Here is a 20,706-nt window from a genome sequence, read left to right as displayed (position 1 = left end):
GAGGATCCAGCTATACCACTCCTAGGCATATACCCAGAAGATGCTCGAACATATAACAAGGACATATGCTCAACTATGTTCATAGCAGCCTTATTTATAATAGCCAGCAGCTGGAAAGAACCCAGATGTCCTTCAACTGAGGAATGGATTCAAAAAATGTGGTATATTTACACAATGGAGTATTACTCAGCTATTAAAAACAATGAATTCGAGAGGTTCCTAGGTAAATGGATGGAACTAGAAATTATCACCCTGAGTGAAGTAAGCCAATCACAAAAGAACACACATGGTATTCACTCACTGATTATTGGATATTAGCCCAGAACCTTGAAATGCCCAAGATGCAACTCACAGGCCACATGAAGCTCATAAAGAAGGAAGACCAAGTGGGGGTGATTCGGTCCTTCTTAGAAGGAGCAACAAAATACTCAAGGGAGCAAACATGGAGACAAAGTGAGGGACAGAAACTGAAGGAGGGGCCACTTGAAGACCTTTCCACCTGAGTATCCACACCATATGCAGTCACCAAAGGTAGATGCTGATGTGGAAGTCAGGAAGTACATGCCGATATGGGCCTGATATGGATGTCTCCTCAGAGGCCTTCAAGAGTCTGACATATTCAGAGGCAGATGCTCACAACTAGCCATTGAACTGATCATGAGGTTCTCAATGGAGGAGTTAGAGTGAGGACTGAAGGAGCTGAAAGGGTTTGTGGCACCATGAGGAGAGCAACAATACCAACCAACCACAGCTCCCAGGGTCCTAACCACCAGCCTGGGAGCACTTATGGAGGGATCCAGGGCTTCAGCTGAATATGTAAGAGTAGAGGGCCCTGCCGGGCACAGGTGGAAGATGAGATCCTTGACCTCATGAAGGCTGGACGCCACAGGGGGTGGGAATTTTGAGGGTGGGGAAGTGGGAGTGGGGGGGTAGGTGGGGGTTACATCCACAGAGAAGAAGGTGGAGGGGTAAGGGGATGGGGGGTTCCCGGGTGGGTGGGGGATGGGGTAAGGGGATTACATATGAAATGTAAATAAAATATCCAATAAAAAAAAACAAACAAAAAAACAAAACAAAAAAAAAAGATTTGAAAACTTAAGAATCACTGATGAAGGTCCTGGAATCTGAAGGCTAGGACCTTTTTTTTTTCCTTGAATTCTGATTTCATTGTGTCAGCACATGTGGCATGTCTTCCTTACTCAACCCACTAAGTCTTCTTTGGAAACATCTTCACAGGCATAGCTAGAGCTAAAACTTCACACTCTGCATCTTTAATCTACTCAAGGGGATAGTTATCACAAGGTCTTATAGCCAAGTATGGAAAATTGACATTTTTACCATACTTGCTGCAGGGAAGATCGGCACTAATGTTAACAGACAGAGGGGAAGAATTAAAATGCATCACAAGTAAGCATGGACTTCTCATGAATCTGTCACTCTCTCGAGGAAAAGAAGAGAAAGAATGTAGCACTCCATAACCTGATTAGTAATAGATGAATTGGGTACAAAATAGAGGCATGGAAGTTACTAGCTGAAAGGAAGGAAGGAAGGAAGGAAGGAAGGAAGGAAGGAAGGAAGGAAGGAAGGAAGGAAGGAAGGAGAAAAAAGAAAGGAAAGGAAAGGAAAGAAATCTGGTTAAAATGTTAGATGGGCACACAGAGCAAAATCCAATATCAAGTACAGGCTACAACAGAAACAATCTAGGTAGTGTACCAGGCACTCTCTCTCCTCCAGTCTACCATGTGCCAATATCTTATTGAAGGAAAGTCATAATTTAAATTCCAGAATTTCAGAAATGTGATCATTAATGATCTATATGAAAACACTTGGTTTCCAGTGGGTTTGTGATTCTGTCTCAGTTTTCCCTTCTATATAACACTCCCTAATTTCCTTGTTTTTCCTGTGTGCTTCAATTGTACTCTCTAATCCGTACTATCAAAAATAAGAATTCTGTTATAATTACTCAGTGCTTTATCCACAACTCTTTCTACATAGTAAGGCCTTTGATCATAAAAGCCATGTCTCATTTGAAACCATCTCCTTAGTATTCACTCCAATAACAATTGCCTGTATTCTCCTGTAGATGAACATTCTCAGGGCAACTTGAAACTACATAAAAGAAAGTAGTTAAGTTTGGACATTCTAGGGTGTAGCATTGGAACTCTGATCAAAGTTTCCCATTATGATAGCAAATTCAATTTAGTTCATTTAAATATCCCTAAAATATGTGATAGATACAAATTAGGACAGCTTAAAATTGATTCTAGGGAAGTATATTTTATGAGCATAGTAGGCAAAAACATTCTTGTGAGAGAATGTGAGTCTTATAAATTATTTATCTAGAAAGATTTATTAGTATTAGAAATGAAAACAATTTATATTAACCAAGGTAAGTGATTACCTCATCTGTAGCCCCAGTAAAATTAATCATTCATGAACATGGATAAGAGAAAACTGCTGTCTTCCCTCTGATATTACAGCATACATCAAATTGTTTTGTAGTAAATAATGTCTTTTTAATATATCTTTACAGATTTCACTTTAATGAAAAGCCAAAGAGACACAAATGTGTCACCTGCAAATATAAGACTTAAAATAAATGTACTTTTCTAGTATTATAAAATATTTTAGACTAGGTCTTCCTAGGAAGGAAAAAGATGAATTTGTACACATAGAAGTGAAATTTAATATAACTCCTCCACTAGATTAATATAACAAAATACAGGTGGGTCCATCAATCATAAAATTTCTTCAAAGAAAAAGGCATTCTTCTTTGAAGAATGAAAGAACTTAGATAGAAAAACTTTAATCAAATATTTACATTTATTCTCACATCAATGCAGCTTTATAATAGAATGACCAGCCTTTAACCAAGATGCGATATTAATGATTCTTTGCCAGTGATCATTGTTCTCATTTTTTCCATGTTAAAAGCCAGGAGATAATTAGACAGGATTGGTGTATTAATTATTTCTGGGTGCTACAGCGTATTTCTTTATGTCTTAAATCAACAAAAAATTATTATCCTGTTCTTGGAAGCAGTAGTTGTTCCTAGGCTAAAATCAAAATGCTGCTAGGAAAGGGAGATCGTAGGAGCAAATATGTTCTTGATCTTTTTGAGATATTTACCTAATTTCTTGGTCAATGGCCCTTACCATATTCTTGGCAGCAATTGCCAATCGTTAATAAGCATAATCATTTTTCATATCACTATACTATAACTCATTGAAGCCTTCTAAGTAATTGCATGAACCCTTGTTCTCTTACATTGAGATCAATCTTCTCCCTAAACTAAGGGTGGCCATATATAACTATTTCCAAACAATATACTCAGAAATTCTAAAATAAGAGAATAGTGATAATAATATCACTTCCTCAAAGGACTGACCTAATAATTACATTTAATAAGCTTTCCGTGGTCATATACCTGATATGTTAATATCTCTAGTAATATACCTTATCTATAACAATCAATTAATGTCTATTTTCATATGATTAAATTAACCACTTTAATATTAGTTGCAGTTTGACCAAAGCTTAGATCAAATAACCACCACCCAAATCATGATGTACACGTAAGTGTATGAACCACAATTAATGAAAAATGAGGCCATGATTTTGAAAGAGAATACAGATTGAAAGAGAATGGAAGGGATGAAATGGAAGGGAAAATTATGGGATTATGTTATCTCAAAAATAACTAATAAAAAATAAATATCAAGCTCCTTAGTGATCAAAACAGCCATAATAGCCTGACATCTCTCGAACTCTCTGATCCTGTGGATTCTTCAGTTGTAGAATATGATGTGAGAGTCAATGTAAAATGCTTAGCTTGTGTCTGGTTTCTTTCATTTAGGACATTTGCATTCATTTACATTTGTGTACTAGTCAGTAGGTTTTTTTTTAATTCCTTTTTACTGCTGAGAATATTTTGTTTCTTGGTTGTACCATAGTCTGTTTATCCATTTATCAAATAAAGGACATTTATTTCATTTCCACATTTTCCAATAATTTTTGGTGATCTGAATTAAAACTCTTATAAACATATGGATCCAGATTATATTTGATAAGGATAGATACCTCTGAGTCCAAATGGGAGATCTGTTTTACTAGGAATGTAAAGTATTTACTGCCTCCTAGATGAACATTTTCACATACTCCATCTCCACAGCAGAATACAGCCAGTATATCTTACATTTTTCTACCAGTCTAACATATATGTAATGGCTTTAATTTGCATAACCTTAAAGAGTAATTGTATTGATTCTATTCTCATGCCTTGCATTCTGCTTGATTATGATTTTAATAAGACATCTGTGTTATGGTTTGGTGAGTTATATTTGTAAGTTCTTTGATAATCACTGAAATTTATGATTTGATTTTTGTCACAAATTTTGAAATTCTGAGTTCAAATGTGTATTCTTTTCTCCTCTTTTATGTAGCATCTACTAATTACGTTAAAGAACACTTTTATTTTGAAAAACATAATTTCATATGTTTTTAAATGACTAATATCTGCTATCATTACATAAAGGTGTTTGATTCATGCAAAGTCACTAATTTTTCTTCTCTGTTCTGCTCAAAAGTTTGAAGTTGATAAGCCATTTGACTTAATAACTCTCATGAATTTTATTATAGACTAATCTTCATCTTTAACATAACAATTGAGCACTGACAAAAATTATTAGACTTTAAAGATGTAACTTTATGTTTTTATTTTATATTCTTAACCTACTTTTTCATCATTTTGTACATACTTCAAAATCATCATTCATAAAGTATCTGTGATTCTGCATAATGTCTAATGAAATTTGTGTTTTCCAACATATTTGCAATGATACTTTTGTATATTTTAGGTATTTTAAATTTTCATAAAAGTTCTGAATCAAATTTTTTCTGACATTTTGCTGTGATTTAATGAAGGAAGCATTCGATGTACAGATCCTTTATGAAAATTTGGTTTCTAACATTTATTCTGTTTATACTTGAGTGTATAAATCATTTCACTAATTCCAGTCTCCATTGGCTTTTTTCCTTTTTAATATATTTGATGCTTTTATACATGAAAATAATAAATCCATGTCATATAAACTTGCTGTCCTCCAAAGCAATCCCTTCTTACACATACTGTCTACCCACACTGTCACTGCCTCATCCTTTGCCCCTCCTTCTTCTGCTGCCTTCCTTTTTCTTCCTCTTCCTTCTGCCTCCTCTTCTGAGTCTGCCGAATCATGAAGTGAAGCATGACCAAGGCACTATTAGCTACATTACCAAAACAACAACAACAAACTAGAAAACAAAATACAAGCAAATGAACTCAAACAAACAAACAAACAATAAAACAAAAACAAAGAAAGAAAAAACAAAAATAAAAAGGCCATAAAACCAAAACTGATTCTCCTCACCTAGTCCCCATTGCTACTAATAACTCCTTTGATAGTGAAGAGCTTGTGAGTCACTAGGATGTTCTTGAGTAGTTTGTCTGATTTTAATTTGAAATTTCAAAGCATACAGAACTCAATTTAGAAGTAAAGTCAGGTATTTATGATAAAAATAACATGATTAGCATTAAATTTAACTAAACCTTCCAAAACTGCCAGTTAACAAATTAATTGTATTTAATTTTTGTTCATTACATTGTATCTTGAGAATTTGCTAATCAGTCATAACTTCTACTAGATAATTAAATTTCAAAAGTTCAACATTTCAAGAGTAACCATGCCAGTTCCACAGGTACATTTATTTCTTCTTTTCCAATCTGTATTCTGCCTATTTTTATCATTCTGCTAGATCCTACAGTATGCAGTTGGACAGGAAAAAAGGACAAATTTCACATTTTCATCATTAAATTTAGGGAGAAATCAGTGAGGCTTTTATTAGTAATGTAGTATCTGTTTTCAAAACTTAATAAATCATTTATCAGATAAAGATTCACTTTATATTTCAAGTTTATGAAGTTCATTAAATTTATGAACATTAATTTTGACAGTGTTCTTTTTTTAAGTACTGAGATATTAGATGTTATTCTGATTAATCTATTGTAAAGTGTATAGATGATTTCAAAATAATGAGCTAACCAGCTATTATTTTTAGGTAAGTAAGATTTTTATGGACTATTCATTTCATAAATATTTATATCAACCTGTTATAGGTATACGCAGACTCCTCATACCTGCTGATTTACAGCATTATTTTCAGTGAGAAATGATAATGGGTGGTGGTATGTCGTCATATGATCTCTTTCTTGGTTTTGTACCAAAGAAATACTAGCTTCAGAATGGTATAAAATAAGTTGTAAAATACTCTCTCTACCTAAATTTTCAGGAATAATGGGTTTTAAATTTATTTTACGTAATTTGAAAAATGAAAAATTATACGCAGTAAAACAAACAATAAAAACAAGTAGTAAAAGAACAGGCAAGGCAATAAACAAAGTTCCATAATCACTTCTGTGATCACTGTTTCTAAGGTAGTATCAGGATGATCAAAATATCTGATCCTACTTCCCTGTCCTAGCCCAAAGTCATTTTTATGTCTAAAGCCCATTTGTTCTAGGCTAAAATTTAGATTCCTGCGTGAAATTACTTCTTTGTTCTAGCCTAATGTCAGATTCCTGCCTAAAGCCCATTCCCTTGTCCTTGGCCAATATCAGATTCCTGTCAAGTAGCCCCAAAAGCTCTCCACATCTCCCCCTTTTTTAATTTCAGTCAACAAAACTGAGCCTGTCTTAGGTCATTCTGACAAGAATACCTTTCTTACACATTGTGAAATATGCATTATCAAAAGCAATGTACTTCTGTCTTAGGCTAGTAAGGCTCTGTTCAGAATCTTACATGTTGTTGGCTGCCAACCTATTAAATTAATAACTCTATCTGGGAAGCCATTTTCAGTTTCAAGTCATGTACTTTGGCTGCCAACATGTTGAGGTTGTTAAAGACAAGCGTTAACACGGTGGGATGGAATAAAAGCATTCCCAGGACAAAAAGGGCTAGCATGATCAAGCTATTTATGCCATTCTTGAAGCTTGACCAAAATTGAAATTATCAGGCCATGGGTAATTTTATCAGCAGTATCTGCAGCATCAAAGCTCAGCAGAGCAGCAGTCTTTAAATTCATAATCTGACTACGCAAAGTTAAAACATCCAGAGAGCTGTTAGACTTATTTCAGATATCCTGCAATTATCTTTAAACTTTTTCCTAATTATAATGACTATCATTGTAAATTTTAGAAGTAACACAAATCCAATGGTATTTTAGCATGACACTCCAGATGGCTCCTTACTCTTAAATTCTGAATCTCCTTCCACTAATTTTAATTAATGAAGACCATCAATCTGTTGTTCCTACTGCCTATCTAAATCCTCTTGTATACTCAACACCTTAGTAACACTGTTTTGCTAAGTGATTAACACAAGTAGCTCTCTTAACTTCTTGTGTCAAAGCAATCACAGAAGCAGTGGTGCTACCAATTAATGTAATGAAACCTATTATACTAGCAATAATCAAGCCCACTACCCTCTGGCTTTTGCTTAAAGCCTGACTCACTTCTTCCAGTACTTGCAAGCTTTTTTCAGAATGCCAAAATCCTTTAATACTCAGGGCAATAAAAGAAAAGCTGGTTGATAGACCCCATAACAGACATGCCAGCTTTCAACAAACTAACACAATTAGAAAGTACACAATCAATACAAATTACATTAAATACTGTAGAAGAAATAAAAGTAATTTAACATGACAACTAAAAGAGCCTTAACACATGCACTAACACTTGTTTGAAATCCAGATCCTGTCACATCTTTATCTCTTGTTAACATAATATCATAGAGAACTGCAGCTAACTTCCAAATGTGTCTCTGAAAATGTCCATAAACAGCCTTCCAAATGAAGACTGTTATTTCCAATATTAGATTGATTTCTAGACCAGTACATGATTGAGTCCAAACAACTGAACAAATTTGTAGCTGTCCAGTGGCCACAGACGAACTGGGTTCACATGAAAGGAGGAAGGAAATGAAAATCAGAAGGAAAGGCAAGAGAAACATGAAGCCAAAACAAAGTTCTCTGATCAAGACTCAAATTTTAATATTCTGCTCTTGTATATATAGGGGAAGGCCCACCTAACCCATCCTTTGTTTCAGCCATATTATGGGATTATGTTGCGGGTTATGTTGCAAGTCAAGGTCATCAGGCAGTCTATTTTTCTAAGTTCATGTAGAAATTTGCATGTTCAGCCAGAGTTGATGATTCTACCTAGGTCACCAGGTCTTTCCAGCCTGCTCAAGGCTGGGGAAGAGCACAAAAATTTAAGAAAAATACGAGTCATTATGACTTCTCATTTGATTCTCTGTCCCACAAGGCCTAAAACTTGAGGCAAGTCATCTTGTCCATCTGGGATATAAGCAAGCAAAGGTGGGCCAGGAACATATGTCCAGTACAGCTTCCCAGTCACCATAGTCAGAGAACTCAGCAAGCTCGCAGGTCAGCATCATTCTGTCCCAGCATCAGCATGTCTCACCAATTACTCTGGAAGCCACCATACTCTTTCAGCATCCTGCAGAAAAAAACACAAACATGTCCTCTTCCCCATATTAAATACCTGATTGGGATCATGTAAGTGGATTCTTCCCTTTCACCTATGCATAAGTATGCCTAGTTGTAGGGTGCCATAGACACTCAGCAGAAAGAATCTTGGCATCCAAATTTTTTAAAATTTAAAATAAACAGAACATGATTTAAATAAATTTATGGTATACTGGGTATACCTCCCCCTTTTTTATTTTATGAAGATATTGTTTTAACATTCCATGTGCCTGTTACACAATACCTTGTCCTTGATGATTATAAGGAATTCCAGTAATATGGTTAATATGAAATTGTTGACACAAAGTCTCAGATGTTCAACTGTAACAGTTAAATTATCTATTTTAATCTGATTTAGAACAGCCAGCAAAAAAAAATACAAAACAAAACAATATAGGTGATAACTAATTATATATTTAGTTGTTTCTCCTGTTAAAGCAGTTGCTGAGAGGGTGTCAATAGTCACATATACATATTTTAATTGTCCAAAATCAGAATATGAGTAGCATCTTTTCTATAATTTTCTATAATCAACTACAATTGCTTAGATATGAGTCCTCAAGGATTAACACCATTATGTGGTACAGGTAGAAACTGATGACATTCAGGACAAATCTTTACAATTAGATATGCACATTGTCTAGAAATACAAAATTTTTGTCTCAAGCTATTACTATTTTGATGATGTAAAGAATGAGATTGTTTGACTAACTGTTCCTGTGTAAGGCCTATAATCTGTCTGGTATACAAATCTGCTGTGGCATTTCCTAAGGGGTTCAAGCAATCCTGTACGAATTCTTAAATGTCCTATAAATTTAAGGAACAATACGTTCTCTTAAATTGAGTTGTATTTGCATAACTGATTGAAAAATTGAAATTTGTAAATTAGCAGTAACTAAAAAAAGATCAGTTTCAAGTAATTGTAAACCATGAGCTATAAATTGGTTTTCAGTATAAAAATTAAAAGCTTGATTTTTCATCATTTCTTTTTTTATTAAATTGGATATTTTATTTATTACATTTCAGATGTTATCTCCTTTCTCCATTTCACCCCCCCAAAACCCCCTATCCGATCTCCCCTCCTCCTGCTTCTATGAGAGTGTACCCCCACTCACTCACTCCCTCCTGCCTCCCAGCCCTTGCCTTCCTCCACACTTGGGCATCAATCTTTCATGGGCCCAAGGGTCTCCTCTTCCATAGATGTCCAACAAGGCCATCCTACCCTACATATACGGTTGGAGCCATGGGTCTCTCCATATGTGCTCCCTGGCTGGCTGTTTAGACCCTGGGAGCTCTGGTTGGTTGGTATTCTCACTGTTCCCATGGACCTGCAAACTCCTTGAGCTCCTTCAGTTCTCTCCTTAACTCCTCCATTTGGGACCCTGTGATCAGTTCAATGTTTGGCTATGAGCATCCACCTCTGTATATGTCAGAGTCTGGCACAGCCTCTCAGGAGACAGCTATTTTCAGGCTCCTGTCAGCATGGATTTTCTGACATCTACAACAGTGACTGCATATGGACTGGATCCCGGTGGGGGGCAGTCTCTGGCCGGCCCCTCCTTCAGTCTCTGTTCCATACTTTGTCTCTGTATTTCCTCCCATGAGTATTTTGTTACTCCTTCTAAGAAGTACCAAAGTTCCCCCATTTTGGTTTCCTTCTTCTTGAGCTTCATGTGGTTTGAGAGTTATATCTTGGGTATTTTGAGCTTTTGGGCAAATATCCACTTACTAGTGAATACATACCATGTGTGTTCTTTTGTGATTGAGTTACCTTACTCAGGATGAGATTTTCTAGTTCCATCCATTTGCCTAAGAGTTTCATTAATTCATTGTTTTTAATAGTGGAGTTTTACTCCATTGTATAAATATATGACATTTTCTTTAATTCATTCCTCTGTTGAAGGACATCTGGGTTTTTTCCAGCTTCTGGCTGTTATAAATAAGGCTACTATCAGGATAGTGGAGCATGTGTCCTTGTTATATGTTGGAGCATCTTTTGGGTATATGCCAGGAGTGGTATAGCTAGGTCCTCAGATAATACTATGTCCACTTTTCTAAGAAACCACCAGACTGATTTCCAGAGTGGTTGTATCAGCTTACAATCCCACCAACAATGGAGGAGTGTTCCTCTTTTTCCACATCCTCACCAACATCTGTTGTCACCTGTGTTTTTGATCTTAGCCATTCTGACTGGTGTGAGGTAGCATCTCAGGGTTGTTTTGATTTGCATTTCCCTGATGACTAAGGATATTGAGCATTTCTTTAGGTGCTTTTTGGCCATACGAGTTTTCTCAGTTGAGAATTCTTTGTTTAGCTCTTTACCCCATTTTTAATAGGGTTATTTGATTGTCTGGAGTCTAATTTCTTGAGTTCTTTGTATATATTTGATATTAGCCCTCTATTGGATGTAGGATTGTTAAAGATCTTTTCCCAATCTGTTGGTTGCCATTTTCTCCTATCTAAATGTGCCCTTAAAGCTTTATGGAAATGTCTCTGAATAAAACTTAATTTCTTTCATCAATACAAAACAATGTGTCTTTTCTGTTTGAATGGACTTTGGTAATTTGTGTCTTCCAAGAAATATTTTAATCTCATCCATGTTATCAAATTTGTTGTCATAGTTGTTTATTTGTTATTTGATTTTTGAATAGATATCAAAATTAATTTAACATGTAATAGTTTATGTCTTCAAATTTTCTTTCTCATTTAAATCAACCTACATTCTTATCAAATATATTAATCTTCTCATTGATATTTTCTACTGCTTTTCTCTTTCCTATTTTATTGGTCTCTGTTTTCTCTTTCTCCTAAGTACTCTTTTGCTAAATGTTTGGTTTTTAATATGCTCTTCTTTTTGTTGTTTTAGAATGAAACAGGAGTCATAGATTTCTGACTCTTCTGTTTTCCTTAAATACATTTAAGATTTATAAATATAAACTTAGGCCAGCCTTAGTACTTATATATTTATTCTTCTCTAAGTCCTTCCCAGTTGATAGTTTTAATTTTGTTTAGATTCTTGAACCATATGTATGAGTCTTCGGTTATGGTAGGGTTACATCCTGAAATACACTTTATAACTTATAAGACTGTAGGTCAAAATATCCATTTTATTACTACTAATCTACTAAAGTATATAGATGAGCTTCAGTGCATTGTACCATACTGGGCACCTTGGCTCACTGTCCCTACTGCTCCTTGGCTCTAGAGCACCTTGTGCTGCATGCAGTATACAAGAGTTTCTCCTGAATGTCTATTGCTTTCCCACAGGTTAAAATCTCAAGCTCAAGGCAAACCATCAAAAGGTTACCTAAATTTTAGCTCCTTTTTAAAAAATTATTATTGGATACTTTATTTATTTATAACACAGATGCCATCCCTTTTCCCCATTTCCCCTCCCTAGAACTCCCTATCCCATCCCCCTCCTCCTTTATGCACTTATATCATTTTAATTACATGCATGTATTAAGGTCAGTTCTAGGTTGAATGTCTAGCAATACAATAGATGCAAATAGTCAAGGAACAAGCAAGACAATAAACAGATTCAAGTAGTCAAGGAACAAGCAAGACAATAAACACAAATACTCAAAGAAAAAGCAAGGCATTAAACCCAATTACATGAACACTCCCATGATCACTGTTTCTAAGGGATTATCAGGATGACCAAAGTATCTGAACCTACTTCTCTGCTCTAGACCAAGGTCATTTTCCTGCCTGAAGCCTACTTCCTTGTTCTAGCATAAATTTAAATTCCTGTCTGAAATTACTTCTTTGTTCTAGCCTAATACTTATATTCCTGCCTGAGATTACTTCTTTGTTTTAGGCTAAAGTTGAGATTCCTACCTGAAATTACTTCTTTGTTTTAGCCTAATGTCAGATTCCTGCCTGAAGCACACTTCTTTGTCCTTGGTCAATGTCATATTCCTGCCAAGCAGCCCATCTCCTTGTCCTTGACCCATGTTGGATTCTTGCCAAGCAGTCCCAAAGGCTCTTCGCCTCTCCTCCTTTTTTATTTCATTCACAAAGTCATTAACAAGTTTATGTCATTAACAAGAATTCCTTCCTTACCTGTCATGGAATATGTATAATCAAAAGCAATGCATTTCTGTCTTAGGTTGATAAGGGTCTGTGCAAAATCTAGAGGAATTATATAGGCATTTGGATAAACAGATTGACGATCTTTATCCTATTCAAATTACTGGAAGGAAGTTCAGAATATAAAGGTAAGGACCCATCTTGAGTGTCATGCCCAATGCCACTGGATTATTGTTAGTTCTAAAATTTACAGTGGTAATCATTATAATTAGGAAGATTAATGACACTTACAGTGTATTAGCATAATTCCAACACTTCTCAGAATGTTTTAATGACACATAGGGAGCTTATGAATTTCAAGAATGCTGCTATACTGAATGTTGATACTGTAGATACTGCAGATAAATTTACCCATGGCTTGAGGTCAGTATTTCTATTTTTGCCAAGCTTCAAAAATGACATATACAGCTTGATCATCCTAGCCCTGTTTGTCCTGGAAATATTTTTATTCCTGCCCATTGTGTTAAAGCTTTTCTTTAACAACAACATGTTGACAGCAAAAGTACATGGCTTGAACCGGTAAATTGACCCCCAGACAGAGTTATTAATTAAATTAATGAGATGGCAAGCCAAGGACAGGTAAATTTCAGCTTCTTAACCTCTTGGTGGTTAAACTGAATGAGAAAGTATTTGTAAGATTTTCACACGCTGCTTCGAAAGATCACAGCAGACCAAATGGTTCCACAAGGGTAAGTTTATTCATGAGATAGGGAAGCAGAAACAGAGAGTAGAAAAATAGAGAGAGTAGAGGCCGGCCATGACCACATGGACAGAGGGGAAAGGGAAGAGGGAAGGGGAGAGGGGAGCCTGCAGGCATGGGGCCAAGGGAACAAGAGAGAAACAAGAAAGAGAAGAGGGGCAAGCAGCTCCTTTTATAGTGGGCAAGCCTACCTGGCTGCTGCCAGGTAACTGTGGGGAGGAGTATACCTGGGTATTTCCTGTGGAGGTGGAGTTTAGACAGAATACTAACAGTATTAAAATAGCTTTCTTCAGCACTACAATAAACTACTAGTTTCAAATCTAACACATAGTTTACCTTGGGTGTTTGTGTATGTACTCATACTTGTTGTATTGCCTGAGTTCACTATATCCTTAGCTTTGAACACACCATTGTGTCTCTTCTTTCTGAAATACCAGACAATGCCAACCAGCATTGTCTAAAATCCCTCCCCTGATATAAGAGAATCCTATGTTGTGGATTGAAGTGATTTTACAGCACATAAAAACTTTTGTCCTCTGGTTTAATTATTGAAAACAGTACCTTAATATTTTTCTACTGTTTTTACTTAGCCTGAAAGAATTAAGGTAGTGTATTCTCTGAAATGATCATCTGAGAATGATGTCACTATGTGTATTATGTGCCTGTGTTTGCTTCTGTGACAACATACATGTGTGTATGCTGTTGTGCATACACATGCTCATGTATGCAGAAGTCAGTCTCAGATGTCTCTTTCTATCACTCTTCCACATACTTTGTGAGACATGATCTCACTGAATCTGAACCTCATCAATGGACTCCATTGAATACTAGCAAGCCCCAGGTATCCTACAGACATTGCTCAGGTTCCCATCCCTCAACATCCCAGGGAGTTATGAACACAGGTCTTTTATAATTTTAGAATTCAATAGAAAATAAACATAGGTCTTTTAGAACTTTTCATAGGTCTTTTAGAATTTTTCTAGAGGTTTTCTGACCTTGATTGAAAATCCCAAGAATTATTTAGAGAACTAATACAGCTCTTTTAGAATGTTTTCTAGCAGCTATCCAGAGAAAAAGCTGCCTGAAGAGCTAACAAAGCAGTTTTGGTGTAAGAGTTTGAAAATTGCTGAAGGAATACCCCATACTCAGATAGCATAGAAAAACAAAGCATTTATTCTGCAGATACAACCAGCATATGTGTGTGTGTGTGTGTTCAACCATTCTTTGAAATGATGACCCAAGACAAAGGTACACAGGCCTTCTTATAGGGAAATAGGGAACTATCTAGAAAGATTAGGTAATCTACAATTTCATTTGTAGGTTATAGTGGGTCACAGGTGGTCAGTGGTCTGCATTCCTATATTATGAACATTCAACCATGTGATGAAATAGAGCCAATACACATGGTCAGTTCTGAGATAACATATGTCACCATTTTTTTGTGGTTATCCCCAGGCTATTCTTTAAGAGAGGGCTTTACGGTCTTGCTCTGGATTTTATTGTCTGTTCCTAGAGTTGGTGTCTTATGGCCTAGTTTTCTCAGATTTATGGTCTATTCCAGAAGCTGATGTCTTATGACCCTTTTTGAAATCAGGCATGGTCTGTAAATTGGAGACAAAAGGGATTTATGTTGTACTTTCATTAGAATATTTTCTAGCAGCTATCCAGAAGAGAAAGCTGTCTGAAGAGAGAACACAGCTCTTAGACTGTTTTCCTTGTAACTATTCAGAGGTAACTACTGAAGAACGAACACTGCTCTTTTAGAATTTTTCTGGCTTTCTGATTTTGATCAGAAAACCCATGAATTACTTCTAGAATTTGTGTAGCAGGATTTCTGACTTGGTCAGAAAATCCAAGATTTTTTTCTAGCAGGTTTTCTGACTTAGATTGGAAAACCCATGAGGTATCCAGAGAGCATTTAGGGGTTTTTTTCCTAGTATGAAAGAAAGATTTTGAGCAAGGAGCTGTCTTGTGCAAGGAGCTGTCTCAAGCAGACTACAGAGCCAAGAGTGATCTACAGAGAGCTGTCTGGAGAGCCATCTGGAGCAGAATTCGGGCCATCAGCTTGCACCCACAATTTGAATTTGAGTCATTCTTTTCCCTGCTCCCAGAAACCTTTTCTGTCAGAACCCTTCTCCAAGCCTGGTCCTTGGCAAATGCTGACTGGCTTGTACAGTTCAATTTGTTCACAGACAACTTCAGTTGTAAACTCAGTAGTGGAGCAGTCTTGTTACATCCAGAAAACACTATTTTTTCCCCAATCTTACTAGAAAAAAAGGCTCTTACAATCTTTCATCCTCTACTTTTCTCTAATTCTCTCTGCTCCATGATTCTTCAAGGGAGTGTATGTACTGTAGATGTGATGGTTGAATGTAGATTTGTGCATGAATTTAACAGAATCAGGGGCATCCAGAAAAAGGATATATCACACCCACAGCCATGGTGTGGATATTCATAGGAGAGATGTCCCTCATTGTATTAAAAATGATCATAGATGTTATTTTGGTTGTTTCTCGGGTTATTATCTTCAAACACTTGTTAGAGAATTTTATGGGGATTCATGGAATTTTAAGAAATTTATTGTTAACATTAATAATTAACAGTTATGAATCTTGCTTTTGAAATGACTACAAAGTACTAAGATATGAATAAGGTGATAGGTACTCAAGGTTGTATATGCTCAGGCTTTTATCATGGTTTATTGATATTTTCATATTATCATTTGAAAATCTTACTAGATATGCTGGCTAGTGTTATGTCCTTAACACAAGGTAAAGTTATCAGAGAGGACGAATACTTAATTAAGAAATATCCTGGTAAATCTGGGTTATAGGGAAACCTGTGGGCATTTTCTTAGTGATTGATGTGGGTGAACCTATGACTAACTGGTAATCATGGATTCTATAAAAGAAGCAGGCTGAGCAAACCACGAGAACAAGCTAGTAAGCAACACCACTCCATGGCCACTGTATCTATCTCTGTCTCCAGGTCTCAGCCCCATTTAAGTTCTTGTATTGACTTCCTTCAGTGATGTGGAAGCATAAGCCAAGTAATCTCTTTCCTCTTCTGGTTGTTTTTTGGCATAATGAGTCATTATGACATCAGTAACTTTAAGATATTATATAAAATATATTATTTCTATGTGGAAAAACTTCACAGAAAATGTGCTAGAGTTCTGGACTTTTAGCTGTCAAGAGTCTACATTTTTCCCCTCCCATGTCCACATTATTTTCCTTGTCTTTCATTCCTATGTCAGTAATGAAGTTCATTGAAACTAGGTCAAGTTTTCTGTCTCCCACCCTTAAAGAACCTTTGACAAAGGAGTGACATTGGTAATTCTTGAAACATCACTTGCTTTTCTGAGCTTTGCTTGATATTGTCCTGAATATGTGCCATAGCCTTTTGGAATATGACATTTAGCTTTACTGTTTTATCACATACAGTCAGTTTACTTCATTCTTAAGTTAGGAATCTGTACTAGAGAATTTTAAGATGTCTGCATTTCATACCTGTAGGAATAAAACCATTTTAGAATTCATCAGGCAGCTTTATCAAATTTCCTGATACTACATTTAAACACGTTCTTGATTCTTTAGATCCACTGATCATCGAAGTTGTCTTTGGAGACAGGTAAATGGGGGCTAACTAAGGGGCATTTGTCTATGAATAAAGTTAGCAGCATTTTCACCGCCCTGGGTGAACTGAAACAAAAGATATCATGTTGAAATAAAAGTTTGAAAATGCATTAATAAATAATAAAGTACAATACATAGAAAAAACTGAAAGGTTCTATTAGATGAGAATTTTTTTTCTGTTGATTCTGTAGATGATATTAAGGGATATATTATGAACAAAAAGGAGATGATAAAATAAGTTCTAATGACCAAGAAGCTGGAAACCTGCAAACATATTTTAAAATTTGTTTTTAAATGGTGAAATTGCACCAATAGGAACTCAGGTTACTGTTTTCAACAGTATCAGATCTTCCTAAATACTTTCATATATTTTTCGACCCAATGCATTATCTCCAACCCCTGTTCTAAAGACTGAGAAAGAAGGATTTGAGCTTTTTATGATTCTTTTCTGAACATTTTTAAATATTGAAAATAATAATATAATAATATAATAATAATAATAGAAACATTTCCAAATTCTGAGAATTATAAGATTATTACCATGTTCATGATTGTAAAGGAAAAATAAGCTTGAATTTTAGATTTTTATGTCTATAAGTCTAACACATTTCAAAACATGTAATCAAGCAGTAATTTCATCTACAAGAGAAAAAGCATGGCCTGATCTATTAGTTCTAAGAGAAATAATTAATTGAGATTTTATATATTAATTTAGAAGACTTGTTATTTTCGAACATTTTTCATTAATAAATTTAAGAAACATATTACTTTGTACAACTGGCTCCCTGGGCTTTTTTAGAGTTGGACTGTTTGAAGAAAAATTAGCCTAGTGAAACGTTAAACTAAAAATACCTCTCACCCTGTTTAAATTTATAAAAGTTTCTTCATTGAAGTATTAAATATTCCTTTCACAGCAGGTTCTTTCCTCAGCATTAGAAGTAATTATGTATTGATGGACACACTTTTGAATTCTATTTAAATATACTAAAAACCTACATTATGTATTCAAGCAGCAGAAACTGTTTCCTTCTGAAAACAATTCAGGCGAGAAGGTGTCAAAAGGGCTTTATATTAGGAAAATATTGGCTCTTCAATACGTAGGGTTGGGAAAATCAAATGTCCACATTATAATGAAACTACAACCTTCCTTTCAATGATATTCAAAACTCAAAGTGAAACACTTAATTCAAAATCCTGAAACCATTTAGCAATATGTAAAGAAACCAAGTATATCATGAGAGTCACACAACTAACACCACAATTCTAAAACTGTCCTATCACACCATAATTCTAGAACCATCCTATCACCACAACTAATAATAATAATAATAACAACAACAACTACCTTTGGGTTAATAACAAAAGTCTCAAAAGCCCACCTACAGGCAACCATCTATCTCCTTCTTTCTACTGAAATTTCAATTTATTTGCATAAATAAATCCCTGTTGATTACTAGGATTCATTATTCATTGCTTCTTAGCTACTTATGGCCAAGTTTATCAGAAACTGGTGAATGTTATCAATTGATATAATAATCTACTTTTATCATCATTGCTAATGTATCACAATGCTTGCAACCTACTGTATTAGTATCTACCCATATCTTCTTCATTTATTCATTAACTACATAATTCTATATAAATATATAAAGGTAGTTGTTGTTATTATTATTAGTTGTGGTGATAGGATGGTTCTAGAATTATTTTTTAAAGTTATATTATGGTTCTATTTTTGTTACATGTTTTCTAACTTTTTAACAAAAAAGTGTGACCATTAAGTTTTTTTTTTTTTTTAGTTTTTCTTTTCTTTTAATATAATCATGTGAGGCCATCCATCTCACCAAAAGTACTAATTTAGTAATATAGTTCCTTAAGTTTAGAGGTTAAAAACATACTAATTCAGTTTGAAATACTTTCCAACTTGTGATTATTATTTCTAAGCTTTCTCATGGCCTATTTTAAAATGGGCACCTTCACTTTTAATTATGACTTCTAATTCAGTTTCTGTTGTTGAAAGATTATTGTACTGTTGTCAGATAAAATCTCTATAATTTTAATATTTATATTTTTTCACATTTTTCCCTCCTACTGTTGTTGCTACTCCTGTTTAATCTTCTTTTTGGGTATGTGTTTGTGATACTGGAAACAACCAAGGCCCCATGCATGGCAAGAAAATCCCTACCACTTACCTAAACCACTAGTATTTTTGTTGTCTTTCTCTGATTGTTCTTTGGTTGTATTTCTTTTTGTGTACTTGCTTGTTTGACTTGAGTCATGACCTTACTAATTTGTCCAAGTATTATTGAACATGCTCTGCATCCCAGGAAGCACTTGTATTTGCCAACTTCCTAACTTAGCCCTTCACGGTGCTGCAATGAAAGATGTGTCCCATCAGGCCCAAATGACAGCTCCATAATTTCTGATAGAACTTATACATAATTGGCTACATACATTTCCTGTAGCGTGGTATCCACCATATTTGCTAGCTAGGACAAAATAAAGGTCATGACTCTACAAGGGAAGAGAAAGGCATGTGGAAGTGAAAGTGTGGCAGAAGGGAAAAGAAAGAATAATAGAATGAGTGTATGATGATCAGTGGAATTTGGCAGTTCTGGAACATGTGTAGTAGACCAGGTTGGCCTAGAACTCACAGAGATCTGCCTGCCTCTGCCACCTGATGCTTCAATTAAAGACACACACCACCACCACCATCCGGCTTATCTCTCATTTCTTAACTGGCTATAAACACATTTTGTCCAGCTTTATCATACTCCTGCACTTACAACTTCCCCACCAAGATAGCCTCAAATTATGAGCTAAATAAGCCAACTAGTAGGGTACTCTTTTCTCAGAGAAACTAACTACAGCAGGGTGAATATGAACAAAGCACATTGCATGATGAGCTATCACAAGAAACCTTTTATTCTACAAAATCAATACACACCAATATTCATTTCAAGTGTGAAATACTAAAAACAGGTTGCGATGAATGAAGTCTTTCATATCTTTTCTTTTGATTAACCAAAAGTAACAAAGAACCAACAAACCATTGCTTTTGCTGAAGTAAAACATTAAAATATGTCAGATGGTTTAAAAAATCATCCTTTCTAATGTAAAATTATAATCCAAATGTTCTACCTCATCATTTGTCTAGAGATGAATGAGGATTTGGTGCTTCTATGGAAACCATAAATAATGCTTTTCAAAGCAAAAGTCATTAAGAATTCATGTAACCATTAACAAATGCATTTGCAGTACATAACACATCACCAAAAAAAAAAAAAAGAATAGTCACCTCACAAAGACACAGTATCACAGGATTTAGCTGACAGACTAACACTATATTGTGATTTCTATTCTTAAAACTACTTAAAAATTTTTACCTTCAAGTTTATTCTTCTTTTATATTAAGTTCACTTGCTACACTACTACCTTAAAGTCATATTTCAGAGAGAAGATAGGAAAGTTTTCAATGATTTAAATTAAATAGCAATGTAATTTGTTATGTTAAAAATTTAAATATTAATAAGCATACCTTAGTGACATCAAAAAAATATTGAGTGGCAGTGAAAACATACTGGAAGTCACTTTGTAAAGAAGAGAGAAATGCTTGGGTGCCTTTGTAATAGTATTTTAATAATATATAGGTTTTCTCCACCCATCTCTAGCTCCCAAATGAAGAGAGACTGAGACTGGTAG

At 35.1% G+C, this 20,706-nt stretch overlaps 1 protein-coding gene and 1 non-coding gene across 3 annotated transcripts in view; both read left to right on the top strand.

The window, feature by feature from the left end:
* Sgcz (sarcoglycan zeta) overlaps positions 1–20,706 on the top strand; it is a 1,017,502-nt gene that overhangs the window by 959,110 nt on the left and 37,686 nt on the right. The gene's annotated exons all lie outside the window — the stretch shown is intronic.
* On the top strand, positions 15,116–15,174 carry LOC114621991. The gene has a single exon (XR_003711513.1). It is a non-coding gene; the product is annotated as a U7 small nuclear RNA (small nuclear RNA).

Source organism: Grammomys surdaster, unplaced genomic scaffold (assembly GCF_004785775.1).
Source record: "Grammomys surdaster isolate TR1022 unplaced genomic scaffold, NIH_TR_1.0 185, whole genome shotgun sequence".
NCBI classification, from domain to species: Eukaryota; Metazoa; Chordata; class Mammalia; order Rodentia; family Muridae; genus Grammomys; species Grammomys surdaster.
This window is presented reverse-complemented; position numbering and strand designations above follow the sequence as displayed.